At 44.8% G+C, this 27,353-nt stretch overlaps 4 long non-coding RNA genes across 8 annotated transcripts; all 4 read right to left on the bottom strand.

Annotated features, from left to right (window-relative positions):
- Positions 1 to 9,084: 9,084 nt before the first annotated feature.
- On the bottom strand, positions 9,085 to 10,821 carry LOC119322286. The gene is made up of 3 exons (XR_005155504.1): positions 10,770 to 10,821; positions 9,900 to 9,971; positions 9,085 to 9,216 (listed from the first exon to the last, which is right to left on the bottom strand). It is a non-coding gene; the product is annotated as an uncharacterized LOC119322286 (long non-coding RNA).
- A 2,898-nt stretch (positions 10,822 to 13,719) lies between these two features.
- Positions 13,720 to 14,745, bottom strand: LOC119325477. The gene is made up of 3 exons (XR_005157544.1): positions 14,634 to 14,745; positions 14,454 to 14,518; positions 13,720 to 13,736 (listed from the first exon to the last, which is right to left on the bottom strand). It is a non-coding gene; the product is annotated as an uncharacterized LOC119325477 (long non-coding RNA).
- A 1,488-nt stretch (positions 14,746 to 16,233) lies between these two features.
- LOC119320426 lies at positions 16,234 to 18,911 on the bottom strand. Of its 5 annotated transcripts, none has more exons than XR_005154977.1 (5): positions 17,945 to 18,068; positions 17,188 to 17,281; positions 16,914 to 17,070; positions 16,514 to 16,600; positions 16,234 to 16,243 (listed from the first exon to the last, which is right to left on the bottom strand). It is a non-coding gene; the product is annotated as an uncharacterized LOC119320426 (long non-coding RNA). The 5 variants fall into 5 exon arrangements; XR_005154979.1 differs by having other exon boundaries at positions 16,934 to 17,070; XR_005154978.1 differs by lacking the exon at positions 16,234 to 16,243 and having other exon boundaries at positions 16,514 to 16,603.
- A 3,153-nt stretch (positions 18,912 to 22,064) lies between these two features.
- LOC119323466 lies at positions 22,065 to 23,320 on the bottom strand. Its single transcript, XR_005156309.1, has 3 exons — positions 23,201 to 23,320; positions 22,330 to 22,420; positions 22,065 to 22,168 (listed from the first exon to the last, which is right to left on the bottom strand). It is a non-coding gene; the product is annotated as an uncharacterized LOC119323466 (long non-coding RNA).
- Positions 23,321 to 27,353: the final 4,033 nt, after the last annotated feature.

Here is a 27,353-nt window from a genome sequence, read left to right as displayed (position 1 = left end):
ACCTCCATGATCAAATCGACCACCACTGGGATCTCAACCTCAGTCGGGTCTGTGGCACTCTTGGGCTGTGGAGCTTCCTCTGTAAAGGGATCCTCTTTAACTGACAGAGTGTGTATATGCTCCAAGAACACACCACTCGGAATGGCTTCTCTTTTGGAACCTATCTTTGCCAGATCATCTGCTGCTTGATTTTTCAGTCGGGGGATGTGATGGAGCTCCAACCCCTCGAACTTCTTTTCCAGCTTCCTCACTGCATTACAGTATCCAGTCATGGCTGGGCTTCTCACGTCCCACTCCTTCATCACCTGGTTGACCACTAAATCTGAATCGCCATAAACCATCAGGCGACGGACGCCGAGTGAGATGGCCATGCGTAATCCATATAAAAGGGCCTCATACTCTGCCTCATTGTTGGAGGAATCAAAGTGAATCTGTAGCACATACTTAAGCTTATCTCCTCTGGGGGAAACTAGAACAACCCCAGCACCAGAACCATTCAGCATCTTAGAGCCATCGAAGAACATGGTCCAATGCTCCGAGTGAACTTCAGTCGGCTGCTGTTGTTCAATCCACTCGATGAGGAAATCTGCTATTGCTTGGGACTTAATGGCTTTCTTTGCCTCAAACTTGATATCAAGGGGAAGAAGTTCAATCGCCCATTTCGCCACTCGACCAGTTGCATCTCTGTTGTGCAGAATCTCTAATAGTGGGGCGTCGCTGACGACTATGACAGAATGATCAGAGAAATAATGAGCAACCTTCTTCGTGGTCATGTATATTCCATACACAAGCTTCTGATAATGAGGATATCTCTGCTTGGACGGAGTTAAGACTTCAGACAAATAATACACCGGGCGCTGAACTTTAAAGGCTTTTCCTTCTTCTTCCCGCTCGACCGTAAGTACTGTACTGACGACTTGTCCTGTGGCTGCGATATAGAGCAACAGAGGCTCTTTGCTGACTGGAGCAGCAAGCACTGGCTGGGTGGAGAGCAGAGCTTTTAGCTCGGCAAACGCTGCATCAGCTTCTGGAGTACACTCGAACTTGTCTGCTTTCTTCATCAGTCGGTAAAGTGGCAATGCCTTTTCACCGAGTCGTGAGATGAATCGACTTAATGCGGCCAAGCATCCAGTAAGCTTCTGGACATCGTGCACTCGCACAGGGCGTTTCATTCGGAGAATAGTGCCGATCTTCTCTGGATTAGCGTCGATCCCTCGCTCGGAAACGAGAAAACCGAGTAACTTTCCACCAGGAACTCCGAATGTGCACTTTGATGGATTGAGCTTGATATCATACCTTCTGAGGTTGGCAAATGTTTCGGTGAGGTCGGTAATCAGGTCGGAACCTTTTCGCGACTTAATGACGATATCATCCATATACGCTTCCACATTCCGACTGATTTGAGTGAGAAGACACTTCTGAATCATACGCATAAATGTGGCTCCGGCATTCTTGAGGCCGAATGGCATGGTGATATAGCAGAAGCACCCGAATGGAGTGATGAAAGCTGTTTTTATTTCGTCGGGTCCATACAGACGGATCTGATGATACCCGGAATATGCGTCTAGAAAAGACAATCTCTCACATCCCGCGGTCGAGTCAACAATTTGATCTATGCGAGGGAGAGGAAAATGATCTTTCGGGCAGGCCCGATTGATATGCTTGAAGTCAATGCACATGCGGAGTGTGTTGTCCTTTTTGGGAACCATGACGACATTAGCGAGCCACTCGGAGTGGTATATCTCTCGGATAAATCCTGCCGCCAACAGTCGAGCCACTTCCTCACCAATGGCTTTTCTCTTCTGGACGGCGGACCGCCGAAGATGCTCTTTGACTGGTTTTGCTGATTTGTCGACTCTGAGGCGGTGCTCAGCCAGTCCCCTGGGAACACCCGGCATGTCAGCTGGCTTCCATGCGAAAATGTCCCAGTTCTCACGGAGGAACTGGAACAGCGCTTCTTCCTATTTCGGGTCGAGTGTTGTGGAGATGTGGGTCGGGGCTGCATTGGGGTCGGTCGGGTGAATGTGAATAGGCTTCGTCTCACCAGACGACTGAAATGCAGATTCTGTGGCTGGTTTCTTGGATCGCAACAAATCACTCGGATCTGCGTTTTGCTTGTATTCTTCGAACTCGACCGCTGTCACCTGGGAATCGGCAATCTTCGAGCCCTTCTAAAAGCACTCTTCTGCCTTTTTCCGATCGCCAGTGACAGTGATCACTCCTTTGGGACCTGGCATTTTCAGTTTGAGGTACATGTAACATGGTCGAGCCATGAACCGTGCATAGGCAGGCCTCCCCAAAATGGCGTGGTACGCGCTCTGAAAATCCACAACCTCAAAGGTCAACTTTTCCTTGCGAAAATGCTTTGAGTCGCCAAAAACCACGTCCAGAGCTATTTGGCCGAGTGAGTCAGCTTTCTTCCCTAGTATGACTCCGTGGAAACTCATGTTGCTGGTGCTCAGTCGGGACATCGGGATGCCCATTCCTTTCAGTGTGTCTGCATACAACAAGTTCAGCCCACTACCACCGTCCATCAGCACTTTCGTCAGTCGAGTGCCTTCGACAACTGGGTCGACCACCAACGCTTGCCTCCCAGGGGTGGCAATATGAGTCGGGTGATCAGATTGGTCGAATGTGATGGGTGTTTGGGACCATCTCAGATAACTTGGTTTTGCTGAGGCAACCATGTTCACCTCACGGTTAATGACTTTCAGTCGACTCTTGCTTTCCACATCCGCGACGATCATCAGAGTAGAGTTGATATGCGGATATTCTTCCTCACTGCCCTCTTTGTCTCCGGCCTTGTCTGACTCTTTCTCCTTGTGCTTAGACTGTTTTCCCTGAAACTGCTGGATCAGGAGTCGACACTGGCGAGTGGTGTGCTTTGGGTAAATGATGTTGCCCTCTTCATCTTTCTTTGTGTGGATGTGGCAGGGCATATCCATCACGTCGTTTCCTTCTTTATCCTTTACTTTCTTGGGATTCCAGGATCCTTTTGGCTTCCCTTTGAACTTTCCCTGAGTCACGGCCAGGGCCTCTCCAGGAGCTGCTGGCTCGGCTTTCCGCTTCTGTTTCCGACTGGAATTTCCCTTCTCCGACTGACTTGGCTTATGCTTGCCACTTCGGAGTCGGTCCTCTTCCTCGCCATTGGCGTACTTGGTAGCAATCTCCATCATTCGACTCAGGGTCATGTCCCCGGTTCGACCAAACTTCAGACTCAATTCCCTGTTCTTGACGCCATCTTTGAAGGCGCAAACTGCTGCTTGATCAGACACATTTTCCACAGTATGGTGCAGAGTGATCCACCTCTGAATGTAGTCCCTGAGAGTCTCATTGGTCTTCTGCACACAAACTTGCAGCTCTGTCAAACCAGCTGGTCGCTTGCAAGTTCCTTCAAAAGTTCTGACGAACACTCGGGACAAATCTTCCCAAGTGTAAATACTGCTAGGAGGTAACTGATTCAACCACGCTCTGGCTGAACCTTCCAGCATGAGGGGTAAATGCTTCATGGCCACCTCGTCATTCCCACCACCAATCTGAATAGCCACTCGATAGTCTTCAAGCCAAGTATCATGTTTGGACTCCCCAGTGAATTTGTTGACTCCTGTTGCCAACCTGAAATTGGGGGGAATCACTGCGGCTCTGATAGCCCTGCTAAAACACTCTGGACCGGAAACGTGCACTCGACTGCTCGTGGGTACATCTCTCTCGGGTCCACCTCGATGGGCTCTGCTCCAGTCGACCAAGCCTTGCACGATAATGGATCGCGCGTCGAAGCCTGGTTCCCTGGGGTCGACTGGAACTCTTCGCCCCGCACTGAACTGACGCTTGTCGTCCTGCCGCCGAGGAGCGTAAGACCTTTCCCTCGGAGGGGAAACGGGTACTCGACGCCTGTCATCCCGGTCGTGTCGGTCTCCATACTGATCTCGCTGGTTGTCGCGCCCTTCTCGCCGCGGAGGCGATCTGGGACTGTGAGCCGACTGAACCGAATTCGCAGCGACGGATCGACTGTGAATTCTGTTGCGCGACTGCGACACGGCTGAGTTCTGGTCCCCTGCTGCTCGGAGCAAATCTCTGATCTGCATCAAGCCTCTCCCAGCTTCCGACTGTGAAGGCTGGATGGACTCTGCTATACGGGTGGCAGCTGCTAAATTTTGAATTGGCGTGCGGTATACCTGAGTCAGCGGGAAGAGTCGACGTCGACTGGCTTCGGGAACTCGTTGCCGCGCGCGCTCGTCGAGTGCTCGCTGAAGGTTCTCCAGACGAGCGCGTTCAGCCACATTGGCCAAACGTACCTCCTCCAAGGCGCGAGCCTCGGGGGTTCCTCCCACGATGGGAGTATGCAGGGCATCCATGTTCCTGCGGCGAAGCTCTTCTCTCTGCAGAGAGTCGAGTGTCTCGGGCCGGTACTCTTCGTGGTCCTGTGCGAGGTCACCTCCACCGCCCGCTCCGCCATCATGCGTGAAGCCGGGAGGGCTGCGGGGCCCGTCGACCATGAGAATTTCCGCCGCTGGGTCACTGCTGTCGCATTCGGATGCAGTCTCTACGGAGCCAGTCGACAGATCGAACAGGCCGTAGAGAGACTCGTCGGGCTCGATTGCCGCAACTTGCGCGATGGCCGACTGGCGGGCCACCGCATGCTTCACCCACCGCTGGAGCCTCGACCGACCAGAGCGCTTGCGCTGGTGGGAGACCGGACGGGTGGCCGATAAAGGAGTCGACCGATAAGGGGCCGACGGTTGCCGCAGCAGAACGCCACGGACACATGCGCGGAAATGCGTCGCACCGCGGACGGGGAGCGCATCAACGTCGAGTGGTGCCTCCTGGAGCCACGCGGAGTCGTCGGCGATAAAGGTGAGAGCGCCGAGACGGATCTCGCGCCCCTCGACCAAAACTCCAGCAGTCATCGTGACGAAAGTACTCGGAAATACTGCAACTTCTCCACAAAATCGCTAAGACACCTGCCCCAAGGTGGGCGCCAACTGTCGTGGTTCTAAGTCTGACAGTAGAGTGGGGGGTAGGTATGGAGAGGCAAGGTCCTAGCTATGGAGAGGTTGTAAACACAAGCGATGTACGAGTTCAGGCCCTTCTCGGAAGAAGTAAAAGCCCTACGTCTCAGAGCCCTGAGGCGGTCGAGTGGATTATGTGTATATGTGTTACAAAAGTCCGAACCCTTCTGCCTGTGGAGGGGGGTGGCTTATATAGAGTGCGCCAGGACCCCTGCCAGCCCACGTAATGAAGGGGTTTAAGTACATTATAAGTCTGGGCCGTTACTGGTAACGCCCCGCATAAAGTGCCTTAACTATCATTAAGTCTTATTCAATTACAGGCCGTTGCAGTGCAGAGTGCCTCCTGACCTTCTGGTGGTCGAGTGTATCTTCATGGTCGAGTGAGTCTCCATGGTCGAGTCCTTCCAGTCGGTCGAGTGAGTTCCTCGTTGGTCGACTGGAAGGTGATCTCTTCTAAGGGTGCCCTTGGGTAGGACATCTAGGTCAGGCCTGTGACCCTACCCTAGGTACATGAATCCATCACTCGCTACGTACGTCGACTCTTGGTGTGAACGCAAACAATGCTACGCAGGCGCTCGTCTCGCCAAAACAATACTTTCGTCCAAAGCATTGTTTGGAGTCGCTGCGGCGGGGCGGAAAATTATATATATATATATATATATATATATATATATATATATATATATATATATATATATATATATATATATATATATATATATAGAGAGAGAGAGAGAGAGAGAGAGAGAGGTAGAAAAAAAACAAGGAGCACGCGAGATAGAAAAAAATAGTCAGCGGAGGCCGGGAGTCGCTGCTGCTCTTGCCTCGCTTCGCTTCGCTTTTTTTTTCTCGCGTGGTCGACTTGACACGTGACGCCATCGAAACGGGAACAACTTCTCTTTCAAAACTCAACCTTGTTTTTTTTTCATTTCCATCCCCGCAAACAACATGTTCTTGCATACGAGTCCCTAAAATTTTGCACCCAACACCCTAAACTCTTTCTTTTCTTACAAACAAGGCCAAAATTTCGACAAGTTGTGCGGAATTTCGCCCGAAATTTCGGCAGCATAACGCGTTTTTTCTACAAGAAACGAATCCACACCGTCACTACAACACCGCTCCACGGCCATGTCCTTCCGTTACCACTATATAGTTGACAGCTGCATGCCGATCGATCGAGCTCAAGCATGCATGGACGACTTCATCTCCTACTTTTGCCCGCCCATCTAAAATGATCAACTCTGAGAAAAGACAGAAACAACACCTCTTAACAACACACAGCTTCCCTTAAAAAACAACACACAGCTTCCCTTCAAAAAAAACACACAGCTTGGAGGTGGCGCATGCTGCATGAGAAATTGCTTGGTATTTGCCCAAAAACCATGAATGCCATCAATTATGATAATTTTGAAATTACTCCTACACTTGTACAGGTGGCAGCCAGAATGTTTCTATCAGAAATATTTAATACTGTAGTTGGAACCACTTGTACCGACTAAACAAATACCCACTGGTGTTGGTTTAATAAACACAAACTAATGCAGATTAATTATCATTACGAATGATCTAAACTACGTCCTTCTACGTAGTTTCAAACTTTTAGTACCACTTGACATCAAAGATGATATGATCAGAAGGATAAATGGATATGCATACTAGTGTTTGTCCCAATCAGTTTGTGAGAGCTCAAAAATTAAGCAAGCACAGTGTGTACATGAACCGCACTGCTAATTCATTTCTAATAAATAAAACCACATGATTTTTTTTCACTCAAAAGTAATGTTGTGTGAACCAAATGAAACGGTTGTTTAGATAGTGGTATCAATCAAAACTACATTGGGCTTAGGCCTCCAACCAGAAACATATCACTTGCTATAGCAGGTACATAACATAAGGGCCAGGATCCCATAGCTAAGCCAAAACAACATCAAGTTGCCAAATTAAAATCTTCCCATTTGCACACTTGTTCAGACCTTGAACATTCTGGCAATTATCTTGTCAAACATTTCTATTCCCAATAAACTTAGTTGTCTTTGGAGGTATTCGTAAGTGGAGTATAATTCATTTCTGTAACTCTAAAACCACAATTATAGTACTGTTACATGTTATAAGTTGTCCTAACAGTGCACAATTCTCTTGTATAGTATCTCTCTTTTAATTAGCAAAAATTTGGTTTCAAAGGGGGGTTTCCCATTAATAAACATACTCGCTATAATGAATTTGTGAATAAAACACATGCCGGCTAGCCCGTTATGGTCGAATGGACATACCTACATATCTCATCCTGAGTTTTAGTGGTGTCGCTTGGCCGGCGGTTTCATCTCCGGTTCCATGTCTGGTGCAACCATCTGCATTACCAAGGGTGACAAAACACTATAGTCAGTTTGAGTATGCCATGCAAAGATTTTCTGAATAAGATTAGATCGGGAAAGGGTGTGCTCTTACAGAGACAAGCCTGACCTTGTAGAGGAGAGCTACGCAGCAGGCACGTGTATGTCCAGAGCATCGACGACAGGGTGTGGATCATCTCCCGGCATCTTGTGATATGACCGGCTGCTGTTGCTGCATGTAGTCCTTGTGTGTTGGATTAAGGAGAAAGGAGGGGGTGCGGCAGATGCAGCTTAGTCGACGCAGGAGGAGCAAGAGGAGAGGAAAGAGCACATGGGCGGCCATTTATAGAGGAGAGGAGATCATGTACGGCAGCGATGAGAGAGCGAGCAGCGCGGAGAGACGTTGGATTGGAGGCTAATCCGTGTGAGGCGCGCCGAAGCCAATGGATCGACAAGAAAGGGATGCAGGAAGTAATGGAAGAGGGGGTTGATCCGCGTGAGAGGCGAGGGAGCCAACGATCGACGAGAACTGGAGGGAGAGGAAGTAATGGAGGAGGAGGTGAAGCGATAGCAATTAAAGACGGAAGGTTGCATAGGTTTTTGGGAGCGAGAGGATTTCAAGGAGGTTTACTAGGATGGTTTGTTAAACTTGCTGATAAGAGGCTACTAAATACGGGCCTCCCTCAAATCACGCTAGGTAGTTTAGTTTCCATATAGTTTATTACAATACGTACGTGGGATGATTTATTATTTCCTATTTACGTCAGGTATGTTCTGAATCCTGTCTTAGTCCCGTCAGATCCCTGTCTGTTAAGTTGTGATGAATCACATCAGATCTCTCTGTCAATCCCTGATTAATCATGTCCCTTCTCTCCCCAAACAAACCTACATTGCATCCCTTCCTATCAAGTTACTCGGAAAAAAACACATGGATTAGTCATAACAAATAGATGCTACGTTAAAAGATTTGTATACATATATATTAGAGAAGATAGCAACGACCACTTGTATACAACAGATAGGTACTACGTACATCGATTCAATGTTGTCTTCCAATTCAGGAATCCAGATGATCAGAACAACCTAGCTAGCTAGATTACATAATAATTAAGATGACACAGATTATCCTGAGCTTTCTTCTCAAAGGAGTTCGAGCAGTAGATCAAAAGTCCGAGCTGGTGTGCACGACGACGGTGACAACAGACCCGCAGTACCATGTCAAGCAGGACAACAACCAGACAGGCTGCTGGCTGATGGTAAATAATCATGTCTGTGCTCACAATCACATACACACAAACACAAGGTGAAGGTAAACATATGTAGATGCCCCCAGTTTCTTTTCTAGTGGTAAATTTGAAAGCACCTGGTTGTTTTTCAAGAATCACCAAGAGTTATCATGATTTCCATGCATCAGTCGTATCAAAATCACTCATTCATTAGCCATCAGATTTCGTTGACATAAAAAATCATCATCATTTTTTGGCATCACAACATGCTAGAAAGGTACAAGGACGCATGAGCCAAAATGACAGCCAATCAATCCAATCTGTTTGCTAACCACTAACTCCTTGCTGCACGATACAATTCAAATCAAATTTTACAATGGTGGTACATATGTAGCACTCACTGAGACTATACCAATATCGCCATTCAATCCAAATTTTACAAACTCCCAGAAACAAGACCATTCGGCCCACACCCTACAGACAAGGAAAAATTAACAACAAAATGCCTATCTCTAAAGATCTCTTAGTCCATACAGTAGCTTCGATACGTCGAGTGAGTTCCCCCTGCCATCAACCATTCGACCGACATCCAACGGTGAAGGGAAAGATTAGCAGGTCTTTTTCCTTTTTCTTCACCTTATTTCTCAAGTCCTGCACATCAAAATGCAATGCATGGATTAAGAAACCAGAGCAACTTCACAAAACTCAATGTTTTATAGTGGGTGATCCCAAAAAGACACTACACAATCTCACACATAAGTGTTGGCTGATACTACCACGAGACAATGATGACAAGAACAACATGCTCTTCTCAAAACCAAGGAGAGGAAACCAAGATACCGATCCATTATACATAACTTAGTGAAAAATAAGGACATATTGACATAAGCACCCCAAGTATTGGCAGTGCCGCTGGGGCATAATATTTCACAAACTAGTGGCATGGCTTTGTATGGAAAACAAAATTATTAGGAGCACACTAGCACTTTCAAAAAGCAACGTATCAAGGAGGTTGAGGAAAGATTATAGGAGCTCTTAATATGATCCTACAAAGAGAAGATCATAAATGAACCCCATGAAAATTATTCTCTACTTTAGTAGTTGCTTTGGCACTGACAAACACGCCATATTGAGCCTAACCCTTTAGCAACAGTAGCATGGAGCAGAAAAAGGCCTAACGCGCACTGCATTACAAGAGAACAACTTGATTGATATGAAAGATCATCATGGTCAAATGATTTTGGTGGCCGGAAGACCACGACCACAGATCTCAACACTAAATCAAGGTCTCAATGGCCGGCACGACAGTGAGAGATACGAGAGCAAGGATTCACCTGAACCAAGAAGATGTGTAAGACCTCCTCCTTCAGCCTGTGACATCCAGGGTTGTTTCCCTTCAGCAGCTCCTATCATATTCAAAGAAACCACCAAGTCAGACCTCTCTCTAACGAACACAACACAAAAGAGACAAAATACATAAGCAATAAAGGTTCAGGCTAGATAAACACTATGCACCACCCATACAGTTGGTATTATAATACCTGTTACTCCACAAAAGTTTAAGCAATCATAATATAGACCAAACCAGAATTTATTTTAAAACAAAAGTTGTGCTCTGGAACCCATTCAACAATGGAGCATCCCTCATCATCTAAGAAACAAAAATGGCACAGCACCTGCACGACACATGCCTTCTTAAAAAGGCCGGCATGCTAGTGCCTCAGATCATGATTTTTTGCAATACTTCACAAAAGAGATAACCACCATCCAATGCAACCAACATCAATACTAAACTCAGTAGATGAAATTGCATCAGTAGGCTAGCCTAGAATGCAGCGAGGAAATCGATTGGAACCTGCCTCTATAGAAGGGTATTTAAACATAAGACACTCTTTTAACAGATCATTTGTAAACATCATCATCACCTTTTAAGATGGGAGATACTCGCTACAACGAATTTTCTACTTCAAGCTAGGCAACTTGTTCCCAGTTTCATCAGTCAATACTTTTAAGATGGGAGATACTCGCTACTATGAATAGATAGAGAATCTCATCTCAGCCGACTGATCCCATACACAAAAATGAAATACAGAGGAGCCCAAAAACAAAACACAAGTAACTACCTTTTGTTTGTTTTCTCACATTAGTTACTTGTACACTTGTATGGAACAAAACAAATAAATCAAGTAGAAGAAAAACCTGACCTGAGCAACCTTGCTACACTGCAAAGTCTTCCACTCCATGCAATCATCGAGATCACTGCCAAGGCTGGCACAGTCGAACAACGCGTTCTGTTGCTGCTTCTAGCGGCAGATGTAGTGGAGCTCGAGGCTCCCAGACCACCACATTCGTCCTCTCCCCACGATGTGCTGCTGCTCAAAGCTCCATTTAGCATGCCACCGTGTCTTGTTGTAGAGGCATGTAGTAGCGCACCACCAACCTCACCAGGTGCAGGTACTACAGCAGCTACTCGCTGATGATGATGGTGTTGGCTATTTGCATGACGAGGGCTGAGCCGCTCACTGTCAACGATGAGCAATGTCACCATGCTCTTCGGGCCTAACAGTCGTACATCCCTCCTGCTATCTAAACAACACAACACAAAAGAAACTGCCGAGTCAGGTCTCTCATGAACACAACACAAAACAAAGACAAAATATATAAGTGAGATAGGTTCAGGGTAGATAAACACTATGCACCACTCGCACAATCGGTAACATCAACTAAACCATAACGGTACATATGACCACAAGGAGAGTTTATTGCATAGTTTGACTTAATAGAAGACAGAGATTATTTTCTACAACCATCAAAATCATCGCGTTTAACACTAGTTGCATCGAGAGCACAAATATAACGATTACCTAATAATCTACAGTAACCAATAAACTAGAGATCTTATTGTTTGTCTCTGAGCATAATAAGTGCCTCAGGGTGCTATATGCATTTGTGGCAAGAAAACAAAAGCTTGTACGCATGAACCGCTGACTTAAAAATGATTCTATGCATGGCTCCTTATGTCTTTTAGGCACTAAGAAGTATCTGCATACACGCTTTCTTCTATCTCCAATCAAATTGTGGTTGAGAACAGAACGCAAACACTTAGATAGCCATGATAAATTTATTCGCTTGAAAATCTGTAAGGATAATACATACACATGTGTTGACAAATCTCAGTTTCAAAATGAATTGTTAGTATCGCCAAGGGTAATACATGTGCATTGCAACAGATATAAACAGAACTAGATCCCCTCAAAAAATAAAAAAAATAAAAATAAACAGAACTAGATCCTACACTTTTGATTCCCTTTGGTCTTGTGTGCATTGCAATAGAACAGGTATATCAACATTAAGAAATTTCTGAACATGTGCACAAGGGTGGGTATGTATGTTTTTCTCCTGCACAAGTGTAGAGCAACATCAACTTGAACCAGGAGAGCAACCTGCAGGAACATTCAGCTAGAATGAAACAGAGCAACCAGAATCTCTATCTAGACCAACAAGATGAAATTGGGACTTCTGACTCTCAGGCACCAAAACAAAGAAATGCAAATGACCATTATTCATTTCATCTACCACGGCTCGATGGCCATGCATGGGGACAGAGGGCGTGAGAGAGAGTGAAGGAGAGGAACTAGGTTTACCTATGCCAGGACCAAAGAGGAAGCGGCCACCGGAGGGGCAGCGCGGGAGGCGTTGGAGTGAGCGACAGAGCAGGCAGAGCTGCTTCGCCGGCCAAACTAGTGTGGGATGAAACCATGGTCCCGGAAGGTGCGTCCAGCAAGAACGCTACAAATGTGAGCGGAAACCAAAATGATTTGTACTGATGGCAGGAAAACTAAGGAGATGGTTTGTCAACCATTTGGATAGCCTTGAAACGAAATTAATCCACAATATTAAGGGAGATGGGAGCAAAATAAAATTCAAGTAGGCATGGATTAGATGGCACAAATATTGATTAGAAGGTGAAATCTGCCCGAGCACCAAGAAAAATCATGTTTTTCTTTCAATACACAAAAACAAACACCAGCAGGCCAGTACCAAGATTTGGGATCCAAACAACTAGCAAAAAATATCCAATAGCAATGACCCACTTGTACAAGTAAGTTTCCACTACCTCAACAAGTATCAAGTGTCATAGAGCTTGAGAGAGAGCAGAGAAGAGGACCAACAGCCACCGGAGGCGTCAAAGTAAGTGCCGGAGCAAGCAGAGCTGCTTCGCCGGCCAAACTTGTGTTGGATGGCGGTGTCGTGCCAGAAGGTACGCCCAGAGAAAATGCTACAAATGTGAGCGAAAACCAAAATCATTAGTACTCAAAGTAGGAAAACTATAAAGATGTTTTTTACAAAACATTAAGATATCCATAATATATAGATGCTCAGAGCTTTTCAGCAAATAAAAAAAAGAAGCAAATGAGGTTTTGTTTTAGTAAATGTCGGACCCAACTAGTAGACTAATAGCCAATAGCACCATGTTGTTTCCAATCAAATTCGGTTGAAGTATTTTAATTCCCTATCCTTGATCTTTAAGTACAATTTCACGTAAGTTAATTCAAAATAGAAGTTAATATGTCAGAAAGATGTCCCAGCAGGTCGGCTCCATTTTATAAACTGCACTGTACAGACTCTTAGAAAAACATATAGCATATCTATGACTAGAATCAAAAGGGATAAAATAATCAAAGACCAAACATGATGCTAATTAGCACCGAACTACAAGAGACCAATTTCAGTAAAAAGAAAGATCATAAAAATCACATACTTGTGGTGGCCAGAAGACCACTACCACAGATCCGAACATTAAATCATCGACTCGATGACCGGCACAACACTAGCCGACGCTCGATGACCGGCATAAAACAAAAAAAGTTGATAATTTTTATTATTTCGTTACTTATTCATCAAAAAGAGCCCACCTATTTACATATCTTTCAAGTACTATACAAAAGAAATGTATATGACCTTTATTCATTTCAAGTGGGCATGCAGAGAATGAGATGGAGCATAGTAGAGGAACCAACGGCTTACCTATGATCACATCGGTGGTCTTCTCATACGGGATCGCTCTGCCCTCTCGAAGTTCAAACTTCCAGCAATGGCGGATGCGAGTCCACGATCTTCAGTGACCACTCCGATTCCTCCAACATCATCATCATCATTAAGTCAGGTCCCTGGGTACACAGGAACAAGATTAATTGAAGGCCAAGTAAAATGGTAACAGAATGATGATCAGGAGAAAACTATAAAGGACAATACTGCCAGGCAACATTTATTATGATGGGCATTTTCAGTTTGGAGGACAGCGAGCTATATATGAACACAATAGCTAATGAACAACAAGCTATACAGGTCATCATTTCTGTTGACAAGCTCCTAGAGAGGACATCAAAAAATTCTTCAATTATCAGGGTACAAGATCACTTTTACTATACTAAATAAACTACATTGCCATCAAAAATTTCAGGCACTTGATATACCATTACCTGGGAAATCATCCGGTCAAAAAAGGTTCATAAGGTTGGATTCATGCACTTATTGATCAACTAAAGGTTCATTTAGTCATAAACCTCTGTTAAGTCCTATTGGGAGACAAGCAACAGTGCTGAATGTAAGATTCCAATCACGTGTGGAATCCAAAATGAATAACAAAGAATACTACTGACGTGTGAGATCAAATATACCTGAGTGCCATGCATGCTAGAAAATTATCTACTATTCAATGACTTCAAGAGAGAACACATACATGCACATTGATAAAAGAACAGACACTGGATGCCATGTTTATCTTTCTAATGTGCTTTCATATTTTTCAATGATAAATTGATTATGACTGACTGATGCTAGTACAAATACTCAGTTAAGCTAGCAAAGTATGGTTTACATAGTACCTTGGGTGTTCTTCATGAGTCGAGGCTGATCCTGGAGGCCACCGGGCAGAGCATATCATTGAAGCCTGGAAACAAGAACACGAATGATACTGGTATTAGATGCTACCAACATCAACATGGTGCAGAACTGAAATTAGCTTGGCAGAAAGAACTGGCTGAGCAACCGAGTCCATGACTGACCCCAGTGTGATCCAACTTAGCGTCAGGCTTCATCATAGTGAGTCGGCTCATGGCCTGGCCCGAGTATGTGTACCTTCTTGCGCAGCATTACATGTGCAAGTACAACACTGCAATACAAATTAAACTTCCAGATTAATGATTAAACCAGAAAGAATCTTATATGAGAAAACACAAGATATTGTATCCCAAAATTCGAGAGTGATGATTATACTAAGAGCTCCAAGAGGAGTGAACGTAAACTTGTCCATATTACTGGAAGTTATATAATCGTTTTGATTAACTCAAACCATAAACTAACTACCAATCTAGTCTATCATGTAGTTGTCGAGTGATAAATTCCTACTCCATCATGATAAGTAATTGAGCAGGACAAACAAAGCAGAGGACATTAGAGGCAATGTAAACTGACCAATAGATTATTGACATGAATCAAGGCAAAATGCTTAACCATGAATAAGATTAAGTGAGTGGGATAGCGTGAAAAATTGGATGCACTCTTATAGATGCTATATTGAAACCTGACCATATTAATGAAATCCTTTTGATTTATTCAAACTGCAAGCTAACTATTGGATTTCTTGGATCAAACAGATGTAGCAACTTACATAGTCACATGAGCAAAAACAACAACAGGCATTACATATTATCCACAATGTATAATTTTGACTAGATTCATTTCCAACATAAATAAAACAAAATCAAGAAAGCAACAGGTCAGATAGACAGACTTGACTCCTATTTTTGCAGCTGCAGCTAGTGAATAGACCTGAACCTTGGGACAAGGTTGTTCTCCTGACCATATTGTACTACTAGATTTTTAGCTCAAAATACAAACGTTTCATCATAGTTTTGTTACCTTAAGAGTTAGTATTACACTCCAAGATGGGAAATCCCATGAACCTCAACAGTAGACACACTATTGTTTACAAACGCTGCAGCTCAGTCAGCGATTGAGTGAGCAGAGGGAGATGAGATGCTACCTGCAGGGAGCAATTGCCGGCAATGGTGAGGTGGACGACTGCAAAGTTGTCGGCATCTTTGATGGAACCGGATTCAGTAAGAAATAGAACAAGGAAATTGCCCATGCCCCTTGATGGATTAATGCTGTAATTTATCCAAAATGATGGTCATTTCTTATTTATTCAAACAGTAGGAGTAGTTGCTGATGGGCATGGCCTGTTTTATTTTCTTGATGAATGAAACAATCCTTGCATGTACAACAACAAGGTTTTGAAATTTGAAGAAATTTAATAAATGCTGGAGGCGCACGAATACATGTCTCTTGATTTGGAAGACAAAGCAAACGAATAGAATCTCTCAGTACGAGCGTGCATGCCTCCTACAGAGCCATTTTATAGTTTCTAAGCATTCAACAATCATGAATTCATCCCATCTCTGAGTCCTTGACCAGAAAACAACAAAGATTAAGAAAGACAAGAGTAGCCAAAGGAAAAGGACATCAGGGACTCACCTAAGTGGTAGGTAACCCAGGAGGCAGTCATGGGAGCCCACCACCAGGGTTACGGGGCGACAAACTAGCCATCTTGTCGGCACTGGAAGAAAGGCAGGACACCACCGTCGTTGGAAACCCACCCTTCAACTATGATCTCCTATATTATTAAAAGAACCGAGTCACATATGTGCATATGTGCATTCTACTCATACGCCATCATAGATCAAATGATTATCATATCAGTTCGACAATTCAATCTGCAATCATGTTGCTAACTTCTATTGTTTTGCTACTTATATTCATAAAAAAAGCCACCCCTACTTACATATCTTTTAGTACTATAAAAAAGAAATGTATATGACATTTATTCATTTCAAGTGGGCACACAGAGCATGAGATGGAGCACAGGAGAGTAATAGTGGCATACCTATGTTTATCTTTCTAGTGTGCTTTCATATTTGTGTCAACGATGAATCAATGACGTATCACAAACCAATCCTTCAGATCAAAGCACCTGCTAGAAAATCAAACATGTGTACTGAGCCATCAGAAATCATCCTCGAACTAACAATGCAGTAATTGGATTTGAAATTCACACCACAACTAACTGAAGGTGTGTTGTTCAAGGGAAATTCACAATTCAGTGGGGGCACATGTTAGGATCGAGTTAGTATCGAGACATATGTTGTCCAAGTAAAGATTCATTTATACATAGAACCCTCCGAGGTCTTACTGGGAAACATGCCAAGTGTAAAATGTAAAGAGTAGTGTAGAAACCTAACAATGAATCGCCAAGGGCAATACAGAGAAGCCAGACTAAATATTACCAAAATCGAGTCAAATTAACCTATATATCTGAGGGGTACTCTCCAACGATCATAGCTTGTTTATCAAATGTGATCAATATGTGCGCGATAGTCTAGTCGAATCAGCGCTCGACGACCAGCATCAAGGAGGCCACATGGCAGAGCATGCCATTGAGGTCTGGAATCAAGAACACGAATAGTACTAGTATTAGTCACTACCAACATCAACATGGTGAAGAACTGAAATTAGACGGACAAAGAGAACAAGCTGAGCAAGCTAGAGTCAGTGAATTACCTAGTGTGATCCAACTCCATGATGGTGAGCGGCTCGGCCGCGAATGCCAAATATGTGTAGCTTCTCGGCAGCATTAAATGTGCAAGCACAACCACTGCAATACAAAATAAACCCTTATAGATGCTATCTTCAAATCTGTCCAGATTAATGGAATTGATTCGATTTATTTAAACTGTATGCTAACTATTGGATTTCCTGGATCAAACAGATGTAGCAACTTACATAGTCCCATGAGTAAAAACAATGACAGGCATTGCATATTCTTCACAATATAGAATCTTGACTAGACATACTCATTTCCAAAATAAAACAAAAAAATTGAGAAAGCAACAAGTCAGACCGAGTTTTCTCCTGTTTTTGCAGCTACGGCTACTGACTAGACCTGAACCTTGAGAACAAGGTTGTTTTACTGACCATATTGTACTACTACATTTTTCCTGACCATATTATATGTGTACATGTGAACCAGATAGATATTGCTTGTAGGAGTACACCATAACAGGGCCTACTGAGATAACTTTAATAGCCAGACCTACCGAGACATTTGTTGGGCGAACTTTTTTAAAGACCAAATGCAAAAAAGCAATCCAAGTTTGTGTGTGTGTGAGTCTCTCTCTCTCTCTCTCTTAAACAATATTACTACTCTCTTTTTGCATCCGTTCCATCCATCCATGTGTGTACAAGTGAACTGGGGGAAATTATGGACCATAAGAACAGAACAACATGAAGCCATGGGTGGGAAAGGTTTAATTATCACCATGCTGGACACGGTGTACACCATCGATTGACGACCACCAGAAGGTAGATGACGCATTCAGTAAGGACAGAAGGTTGCTTGCCGACCACCACAACCAGATGTATGTGCACCATGCCTGAAGTAGCTGCAACGAACCCCTGTCCAGAAGCACGATCGTGAAGAAGGGGAACGGGCGGTACAGCAGCTCGGAGGGAGAGAATCCCAGGACCGAGATCCGGCGCGGACGAGGAAGAGCAGCGTCGGAGGGATCAATTGAACAGCAGGTTAAAATAACAGGAGATATCAGGTCAGCTAGTTGGTGCAACATATTTAATACAGAAAAATGAGATATTTGAAATCTCAACATGCCCTGTTTCGACATATTTGGATTGAACATGTTCAGGCTAAGAATTTATGTTGGATGTGTAAGTTAAATGGCAATAAACCACTACAATTGCAGTGTGAGTTATCTTTTTTCAAAAGAGATTACAGGAAACTTATAACACAGAGAATGGAAAGAAGACGCGTATATACACACTCAATGGCGTTCGAAACTGAAGAATTCAGCAACCGCTCACACTCGTCCTTACCCTTGTCCACAGCACTCAATGGAATCCACCGTAGAGGTTACCGAGCATCTCCATCCGCTCTATCTCACCTCACTCCTTATTATGGACCTATTAGTGGAGTGTGTATATGCAGCAGAACTGTGTTTGTTGCCACGATACGACTGCACCTGTCCAACATGCGCATACAGATTTTGCATGCAGTGATTGCTTCCGGGTAAAGTTTCTTAGGTTTGGGTAAGCAACCAAGCAGCAATTGATCCCAATGCACGCATTTGCTAGTTTTTCTCTAACATTTGCACCTTAGTTTCAAGTGTGACAAACACGTGATGTCTGTGTCACGACGAAAATTTTGCTTCAGGACAAAATCTTTGGGACTTTAAAGCAGTAGTACTACTTACATTTGTGGCCTTCTCCTTGGCATTGTGGTGAGCATCTTGTTGCGTGCAGAGATCCAGCTGCTTCACTTCCTGCTTACATTTTCTCCCAGCTACACCCGTCACAATTCCATTGACATGCATAGGATTGGACTGCATACATGCTCTGGCCAAGAGACTCAAGGGAATCCGCCACTCCATCTCACCTCGCTGGTGAGGCGGAGGTCAGAAGAGAGTGGAGAATTGGGGCAGCTTGGAGGACACGTCACGGAACAGGAAGAAGCGGAAGTCGCAGCCTTGCTGGCCCTGCTGACGGCGGCGAGCGGTGGTGGTGGAATTCGTGAGATCCGCTTTGCTGCGCCTTGCCAGCACCAAGGGTGTTGGATCTTTCGTGCACCTGCATGAGGACATCAGCCGTATCAGGGACTAGAATAAATCAGGGCGGCGTCATAGAGAGGAGAAGATGGGTGCCAGAGAGGGGGAGGAGACATGAGGCGTCAGAGCAGCCGAGCCCTCTCCTCGCAACTGTATTTCCATTGTATTTTCGCAGAGAAGAGAGTTCCTTTTTTTTCAGTACAACAACTATAACTTCAAAATGGAAACCGAGATTCCTGAACAAAAATAACAATGTAAGCACAGATAACCATAATTGGTTGTGACTAGTTCTGAATGAGAAAATGGTATGGTTTGGATAGAATCCATTCCACGCTAATACAGTTCAAAAGGCAAGTTGGCAACTACAAAACGAACATGAGAAAACTAAATTCCACCGCCCTTTGGTTCATCTAGAAAATGAACAAATCCACATGACTATCGAGCTAAACTGAATTCTATATCTGACGCTCCTTGTTCATGTAGTTGACATGCATATGAATTAATTTCTACTATATCTAGGGGCAATTATAGAGAGGTTACAAGGGATTCAAAAATCCGTAAGCTAGATGGCAGCAAACCAATATAATTGCAGTGTGAGTTATCTTTTTCAGAATAGATTACAGGAAACTTATTGCATCGAGAATGGAAAGATGACGCATATATACACACTCAATGGCGTTGGAAACTGCAGAATTCAACAGCCACACACACTCCTGCTTAACCTTGTCCACGGCACTCAAGGCAATGCACCATAGAGGTTACCAAGCATCTCCAGACTCTATTTCTCGCCTCACTCGTTCATAGCATTGTGGACCTATTAGAGGACTGTATATATGCAGCAGAGCTGTGTATTTGTCGCCATGGTACTACTGCCCCTGTCGACATGCGCATACACAGCTTGCATGCAGTGATTGCTTGAGGGAAAAGCTTAAGTTTTGGTAAGCAAGCCTCCAGCAATTGATGCCAAAGCATGCACTTGTTTGTTTTTCTCTAACCTTTGCACGTTAGTGTGAAGTGGGACAAATACTTGATGTCTGTGTCTCCATGAAAATTTTACTTCAGGACAAGGTTTGTAGGAGTTTAAAGCAATAGTACTACTTACATTTGTGGGCTTCTCCTCGGCATTTGTGGTGATCCAGCTGCTTCCCTTCCTGCTCAACATTTTCTCCCAGCCACACCCGTGCCACAATTCCATTAACAAGAAGGATCAATAAGCATGCATAACATTGGACTGCATACACAAAGTTTCAGGTCTCAACTGTCGTCAGAAACAAAGGGAAAACATCAAGCTGATGCCAAGGGAACCCATCCACCTCTCCATCTCACCTCGGTCGTGAGGCGGAGGTCAGAAGAGAGTGGGGAATTGGGGGCAGCTTGGAGGACGCTTCATGGGACAGGAAGAAGCAGAAGTCGCCGTCTTGCTGGAGCTGCTGACGCCGGAGCATGGACGGCGGCTAGCAGTGGTGGCGGAATTCGTGAGATCCGCTGAGCCAGCACAAAGGTCCTAGGATCGCTCGTGCACCTGCACATGGGCCGCATCAGGGACTAGAGCAAATCGGGGCGCTGGCGCAGAGAGGAGAAGATGGACGAGAGGGGTGGAGGAGCCCTTGAGGCGTCGGAGCAGCCGAGCCCTCCCCTCACAAGGAACCGCACGGCCCTCGAGCGGAACCACACGGAGGGGAGGCACCGAAGTCGAGCAGCTTCGTCGCGGGCAACTCGAAGCATTTGACGATGAGCGATGGATGGCGCTCATCTGCAGAGGCCGTCGCCGATCTGGGAGCGCCATGGCCACCGCCTCGATTGCTCTATCTGGGGCCTGGGTCAGGAGAGTGACCAATAACCCAGATTTATTTTTCTTTGCATTTTCACGGAGAAAAGAGTTCCTTTCCTTTCAGTACAGCAGCTATAACTTCAAAATGGAAACCCAGATTCCTGAACGAAATAACAATGTAAGCAAAGATAACAATAATAGATTGGTTATGACTATTACTGAATGAAAAAATGGTATGGTTTTCATAGAATCCATTCCACACAAATACAGTTGAAATGGCAACTAAAAAAACAACATGAGAAAACCAAATTCCGGTGCCCTAAGGTTCATCTAGAAAATGAACAAGCGTACAAGACTATCGAGCTAAGCTCAATTCTATATCTGACCCTCCTGGTTCATGCAGCTGACATGCATATGAATTAATTTTTCTTATATCTAAGGACAAATATAGAGAGGTTACAAGGGGTTAGAAAATCTGTAAGTTAGGTGCGAACAAACCACTACAATTGCAGTGTGAGTCACCTTTTTCAAGAACAGATTACAGGAAACTTATAACATGGAGAATGGAATGATGACGCATGTATACACACTCAATGGCGTTTGTAAGTACAGAACTCAACAACCGCTCACACTCGTCCTTAACCTTGTACACAACACTCAATGCAATCTAGCTACCGCATCTCCAACCGCTCTATCTCACCCTACTCGTTCTTACTATGCACCTGTTTGAGGATTGTGTATATATGCAGCAGAACTATGTATTTGTCGCTACAGTACAACTGCACCTGTCGACATGCGCATACACAGCTTGCATGCATTGATTGCTAGAAGGCAAAGCTTAAGTTTCGGTAAGCAACCAACCAGTAAATGATCCCAATGCACACACTTGTTTGTTTTTCTCTGACCTTTGCACATTAGTTTCAAGTGTGACAAACACTTGATGTCTATGCCTCGATGAAAATTTTACTAGAGACAAAACCTTTGGGAGTTTAAAGCAGCAGTACTACTTACATTCGTGTGCTTCTCCTTGGCGTTTGTGGTGATGCAGCTACTTTCCTTCGTGCTTAACATTTTCTGCCAGCCCCAATTCCATTAACAAGAAGGATAAATGAGCATGCATAAGATTAGACTTCATACACAATGTTTCAGGTTTCAACTGTCATCATACACAAAGAGAAATAATCAAGCTGATGCCAAGGGAATCGATCCACCACTCCATCTCACCTCGTCCGTGAGGCGGAGGTCAGAAGAGAGTGGAGATGACCATGTTGTGGGCACTAGGATAAACAAAGTAGAGGGAGAAGGCCAGGTGCTAACCAACAGAGACAGAGAAGAGGCCACTGCCTCCATGGTTTGGAGCTCGGGACCATCCTACATGAGTCTTTGATAACCAGACATGTGTGTTTAACTGCATAGAAGAAGCGTGCAAAAGTAAGAAACTGTATGAACATGAAGATAAATATCGGGAGACAACTACACAAGCATAAGTAAGAAAAGTTGAAATGTCAAAGCACCTCTGAACCAGATAAGTTAAACACTCTGTGAAACCGATCAAAACAGATGCCACATAGGCCCGTGAATTATATTTCCACCAGAAACCAGGCCCATGATTTAAACCGAGAAATCGATAATAGCACAATTAGAGACAAAACCATAGAATTTTTCGCACAAGACTGAAGCTGAGCTCACTAAAATGAGATAAGCATATGTTTAAAAAATAAGCTTGCTAACTAGATAACCGGCTTACCAATTGCTAAGTGCTTTACAAACATATACACCACATGAAAATCAAGGTGGTGTAGCACTGTTAGTTGTTGAAACCCAACCGTTGGTTACTCAACGGAAGAACATATCACCTCCAAATTCAACATGACAGCAAAGAGATCCTGGGAACTAAACAATGGTGGTGCTTATACTTGCAAAGCTGCAGGATGAACAAAATAATGAATGCCTGAGTATTTATATACTCATTACTGAACTACTCCTGTAAAGGAACTAAACAGGTAGTTAATGAGGACTAGACACAACACCATTTTACTTCTTGAGGAAGCTACAGAATGCAATAAACACAAAAATCTAACAAAGAAACAAAGTAAAGAGTTAAACTGAATCCCGAATCGTCCTAGTGGTGAGAGATATTTCGCAGAGCATCCATCAACATGTACACAAGCAGCTAAGTTGGTGCTACCTGTAGGAAGTCCTCGCCAGCAGGGAGATTGATTAAGTCAACATCAACCCGGCCTCACGCATGCAAAGCTTTGATGGCTTACAGCCAGTGGAAGTCGCCGTCTTGCTGGCCCTGCTGACGTCGGAGCCTGGACGGCGGCGAGGAGTGGTGGTGGAACTCGTGAGATCCACTGCGCTGTGCCACGTCGGCACATTAGTTTCAAGTGTGACAAACACTTGATGTTTGTGCCTTGATGAAAATTTTGCTTCAGGAAAAAAAATCTTTGGGGGTTTAAAGCAGTAGTGCTACTTACATTTGTGGGCTTCTCCTCCATGGCGTTTGTGGTGATCCAGCTTCTTCCGTTCCTGTTTAACATTTTCTCCCAGCCACACCCACCCCTTCCACAAGCTTGTGTTTGATAATGATACATGAACTCCAGATTCCTGAACAAAAAATACAGTATAAGCAAAGATAAGCATAATAAATTGGTCATGACTAGTTTCGAATGAGAAAATGGTATGGTTTGCATTGATTCTATTCCACACAAATACAATTGAGAACAGCAAAAACAAAAGACGTGAGAAAACCAAATTCCAGTGCCCTTTGGTCCATCTAGAAAATGAACGGATGTACATGACAGTCGAGCTAAACTGAATTCTACATCTGACCCTCTTAGTTCATGCAGCTGACATGCATATGAATTAATTTGTCCTATATATCTAGGGATACTTACAGAGAAATTACAGGGGATTCAAAAATCCGAAAAGCTAGATGGATGGCAAGAAACCACTACAATTGCGGTGTTTGTTATCTTTTTTTCAGAAGAGAATGAGATGACATGAAACTTATAACAAGGAGAATGTATCGAAAGAAGCCGCATATATACACTCTCAATGGGGTTTAAAACTGTAGAATTCAATAGCCGCTCACACTCGTCCTTAACCTTGTCCACAGCACACAAGGCAATCCACCGTAGAGGTTACCGAGCATCTCGAGCCGCTGCGTCTCGCCTCACTTGTTCCTATTATGAGCCTGTTACAGGCACCTCATGGCTGCTGCTGCTGCAATGGAATACGGCGGTCAGTCAGGGGAACATCAGTTGATGCTTTGCTTGAAACATCACGAACACAAATCTGAAAATTCAGGTCTGGAAAAGGATGAAGGGTATTGTATCATTTTGGCAAGCAGGTTGTGTTGTCAGGCAAGAAGGGATGCAGAATTCTGAACTGATAAATGCTCTATTTTCTTCAGGCAGTGTTTCTTCCAGATTCAGTATACAAGGATTCAGTAAAGATGGATATACGGACGGAATTAGCAATACAGTAGCAAGAATTCTCAGCGTGGCTTGTGTAAATTCAGCAAACGAAACCATACGTGCAGGACCATCCAAGAACTGGCACAGATGAATGACAATTACGTAGTACAACAAATCTGAATTATTGGCATGGAAGGAGGACTCTGCACCGCTCTGCAGAGCTCATCACGCCATCTTACTCCTACTACTAGAAGGTAAAACCTTGATTTCACACCGAATTGAACTAAGCTAAACACACGCGTGAGAAGAGAATCTGTAGGACGCCGAGCAGGCGCGATAATCCAATTGATGGAGCCTGTGCTAGGTAATCGACCCCGTGCCGAACCGAGCCGCGACCCAGGCCACAGTGCCACACCCACCCCTGCCACAATCCCATTAACAATAATGGATCAATGAAGATGCGTAAGATTGGACTGCGCACAGAAAGCTTCAGGTTTCAACTGTCTAAATCATACATTACACAAAGGGAAATCATCAAGCAGATGCCAAGGGAATCCATCCACCGCCCCATCTAATTCTCATGATCTCGCTCGTGAGGCCGGCCGCAGAGGTCGGAAGAGATTGGAGATTTGGGGGCGGCAAGGGGAGGGGAGGGGAGGGGAGGGGAGTACCTTGAGCGGCTTGGAGGAGGCGTCGTGGGACAGGAAGAAGCGGAAGTCTCGTCTTGCTGGCCCTGCTGAAGCCGGACGGAGCATGAACGGCGGCGAGGTGTGTGTGGTGGAATTCGTGAGATCCCCTGCACCACGCCAGCACCTAGGGCCTTCGTGCACCTGCGTGAGGACGTACGTCCGCCGCATCAGGGACTAGATCAAATCGGGGCGGCGACGCAGAGAGGAGAAGATGATCGAGAGAAGGGGAGGAGACCTTGAGGCGTCGGAGCAGTCGAGCCCTCGCCTCACGCGGAACCGCTCGGCCATCGAGCGGAACCACGCAGAGGGGAGGGGAGGGGCGGCTCCTCTCCTCTCCCGGCGCCAAAGTCGAGCAGATTCGCCTGCCGAGGCCGTGGCCTTCGCAGGTCTGGGAGCTCCATTGGCGGCGGATCGAGGTCCGTCGGGGGGAGGTGGTTGGCGCGGGGGCGGCGGCTGCGGCTGCGGGAATGAATGAATGAATGAATCGGGGGAAGGGATAGGGTGGACTCTTCACTTTCCTCGTTTCCACTTAACGCGGGTCAATCGCGAGCAAATCTGATTGGTTCATCTTGGGCTCCCACGGATCGATCCCCCGCCTGTATACGATCCCAGCCGCTCGCCAAATCCCGATGCATGCTGCACAAATTTCAAAGCCAACTACTCTACTCCGAGACGGGTGGGTGAGTCCGTCCATACATTGCTACCTACTTCTACTCCTTTTATTTATTACAACACAAATTTCAACTACTCTACTCCTATTCCTCACCATTGACAGAGTACGTAGTACTAGATAGACTACCAACCTGCTCGTGCGTGCAAGGTCGGTGCGTTTGGACAAATAAAGATGAGAAATAAAGACGACCATGGACGATACTAGTAGAGATTGAGTTTATATCAAAGAAAACAAGATCCTGATAAGTGACACACGTGTGACACGAGCACATGGCAACTCTGAATATTTTTACGACAAGTTCAATGACATGAGTATGCCAACTTTAGTTGTCAAGCATGACAACTTCCTTTTTGAACGACATGTTTCAGTTATTTGTTGTTGTTTTTCCCTTCAGATGACAACTTTAGTTGTAAAAAGCGTTAGGACCGAATTGCTTTGTGCCACGTGTGACACATATCATTTGCGAAAAAAGTACTAGGAGAGATCGAGATCAAGCCATGGATATGTTGGTCGCTAGCGGAGGCTGATGCGGTCATCGAGGGGCTTGCTTTGGTGTTATGGTGGACATGCTGGCTGTGTTATAATCCGACATGTTTTGGTATACTTCGTCACGTTTCTTCTTGTTACCAAGTGTATCCTCATGTTTTGCTACGTTTCATGATATGTATCTCGGTAAAATCTGGACGCAAAAATCTCCAACACATTTAACGGTAGATAAATGCATACATATAGCATGCACGCACGGTACAAATACACCCTCTAATGCTAGCCGCCTACTAGTACAACTACTAACTCGCATATGCTATCGTGGCAGGATATTAATGCAAATCCTCGCTACGTACGTCGACTCTTGGTGTGAACGCAAACAATGCTACGCAGGCGCTCGTCTCGCCAAAACAATACTTCCGTCCAAAGCATTGTTTGGAGTCGCTGCGGCGGGGCGGCAAATTAAATATATATATATATAGAGAGAGAAGAGAGATAGAAAAAAAAACAGGGAGCACGCGAGATAGAAAAAAATAGTCAGCGGAGGCCGGGAGTCGCTGCTGCTCTTGCCTCGCTTCGCTTCGCTTTTTTTTTCTCGCGTGGTCGACTTGACACGTGACGCCATCGAAACGGGAACAACTTCTCTTTCAAAACTCAACCTTGTTCTTTTTTCCATTTCCATCCCCGCAAACAACATGTTCTTGCATACGAGTCCCTAACATTTTGCACCCAACACCCTAAACTCTTTCTTTTCTTACAAACAAGGCCAAAATTTCGACAAGTTGTGCGGAATTTCGCCGGAAATTTCGGCAGCATAACGCGTTTTTTCTAGAAGAAACGAATCCACACCATCACTACAACACCGCTCCACGGCCATGTCCTTCCGTTACCACTATATAGTTGACAGCTGCAGGCCGATCGATCGAGCTCAAGCATGCATGGACGACTTCATCTCCTGCTTTTGCCCGCCCATCTAAAATGATCAACTCTGAGAAAAGACAGAAACAACACCTCTTAACAACACACAGCTTCCCTTAAAAAACAACACACAGCTTCCCTTCAAAAAAAAAA

This window comes from Triticum dicoccoides, chromosome 6B (assembly GCF_002162155.2).
Source record: "Triticum dicoccoides isolate Atlit2015 ecotype Zavitan chromosome 6B, WEW_v2.0, whole genome shotgun sequence".
Classification (NCBI taxonomy): Eukaryota; Viridiplantae; Streptophyta; class Magnoliopsida; order Poales; family Poaceae; genus Triticum; species Triticum dicoccoides.
The sequence above is the reverse complement of the archived record's forward strand: the minus strand, read 5'-3'. Positions and strand labels throughout refer to the sequence as shown.